Genomic DNA, 2,059 nt, shown 5'->3' with positions numbered 1-2,059 from the left:
TTGGAGGTGCGTGGAGGAGGAGTCCCTGGTGGCTGGGTCGGAGTGAGTGGGGGACGGAGTGGGAGAGGGGAGGCAGAGGGGGACGGGGCATGGATCACACGGGGCCCTGTGAGCCCTCAGGAGGACTTTGCCTTTTTCTCTGCATGAGGTGGGAGCTGTGGAGGGTTCTGAGCAGAGGAGGGATCTGACCTGACTTGGGTGTTCCTGGGGTCCGTCTGGCTGTGGGTGGAGCGTGATCTGTGGCAGTCAGGAAAGAATCAGGGAGAGCGGAGGAAGGCAGCCGCCGTAGTGGCTCTGCTTAGTGACCACGTTCCCCTGCTCCAAAGCCTTCATGGCTCCCTGTTGACCTGGACAAAGCGCAGGCTCGACCGACATGGAGGCCCGTTATCTGGCCCCGGGGAGTCTCCACTCCTGCTCCCCGTGTGGCTTCCCTTCACCCGTGTCCCGTCTGCTGGGAATGTCCGTGCCCTCTTCATCCAAGTGCTGTGGGACTCGGCCAGAGTCAGGGAGAGAGGAAGTCCTGTCCCCGAGGTGAGTCAGGGGACAGCCAGGCCTCACCTCCCTCGCTCCTCCAGTTGAACCCCTGGGGCCTTCACAACTGGGGGCTGCTCAGGGAGGGAGGAGCAGGGCTGTGGCTGTGTGATCTTGGGCAGGTTACATGCCCTCTCTGGGCCTTGATTTTCTGCTTCGTAGGGAGGAGACTGGTCCTCATGTGGTTCTGCACACGTGGGGCTGTCACAACCGTGGGCAGACGGCGTCCTGGGGATGCGACGGTGTGTTTTTGCCCTGCTGTGCCTGCCCGTGTGGGGCGGCCCTGAGCTGACAGCAGGGATAGCTTAGGGGACAGGTGCCCTCGACATCTCTGGTTCAGTCACCTGAGTTACCTGAGCATCCAGCCCCAGCTCTGCCTGGGCAGGGACGGAGGCCAGACAGCTTGGGTTCAAACGGCAACTTCGTCACTTACTTGCTGTGTGATCTGAGCAAGTTACGTGACCTCTCTGGCCTGTTCCTCACCCATGAGGTGGGGAGAACGATAATGCTTACCTCCTGGGGTGATAAGAGAAGCCGACGAGGCCATGCGGACGCTGTACTCTGAGTCAAGGGCTCGTCCATGCCAGCTGTGATGTCACTGCTGTCTGCCTGCCGTCTCCCTCCTCCCCGGGCCTCCATCTCCTCTGTGAGGTGGGACAACATGGCCGCCCTCGTGGGTGCTGTGAGGGTTAAGTGAGCCCACTGTGTGTAAAAGGGCCTGGCAGGGGTGCAGCCCAAGATGGCTGCGAAGTCTCCAAGACAGCATTTTATTTCGTGCAGTCCCCGAAGTCATTGCTGATCTGAAAACATCCCCGCCCCCGCTAGTCAAATAATTGTGATTCCATTGAATCGAACTTCACACATGAATGAGATGGAGAAAATTCCAGGCCTTGCTGCATTGGACACAACCCAGCGGAGCACACGCGTCTTCCTAATGAGAAGTCCCCGGAGGCCTGCCTGACGGTTATTGACACTTCAAGTAAGGGCTGCCGTGCCTCTGGCCACCTCGGGCAAGCCCCTTCCCTTCTGGCCCTCGGTCTCTTCTCTAAAGACACTGTGATGGCAGGCTGGCAGGTGGCATGGTGATTCAGGCGCTGGTCCCCACATGGCTGACTGCAGTTTGAGTCTCGGACCTGGAGGCTGGGCAAATGGAAGAAGGATTGCGGCACAGCCATCCTTCCTGCAGAGTGATTGCTCATTTCCCTCTCTCTGTCTCTGTCTCTCTCTAGCAAGCACACGTACATTATGGCAAAAACCTGCAAAGAGAAGAGTGACGAGTGGTCGCTTCCTACCTGCCCCGTCTAGCTCATAGGGTTTTCACGGCTCGTGAACCCCGCCACTCTTCCTGTTTATTAAGTGCCTCTTGTCTGCAAAGTACTGTTCACTCTCTCCCCGTCCCTGCCCTTCCCTCTCCCTCCTAGGAGGGGAGGCTGGGTGCTGCACCCTGGAGGACCGTGACGCTGGGGAGGCGGCTGACCATGTGGCCGAGGCAGAGAAGGAAGTGGGGGCTGGGGCAGGCCCGGCTGAC

The sequence above is a fragment of the Tupaia chinensis genome, unplaced genomic scaffold, assembly GCF_000334495.1.
Source record: "Tupaia chinensis unplaced genomic scaffold, TupChi_1.0 Scaffold000049_1, whole genome shotgun sequence".
NCBI lineage: Eukaryota > Metazoa > Chordata > Mammalia > Scandentia > Tupaiidae > Tupaia > Tupaia belangeri.
The sequence above is the reverse complement of the archived record's forward strand: the minus strand, read 5'-3'. Positions refer to the sequence as shown.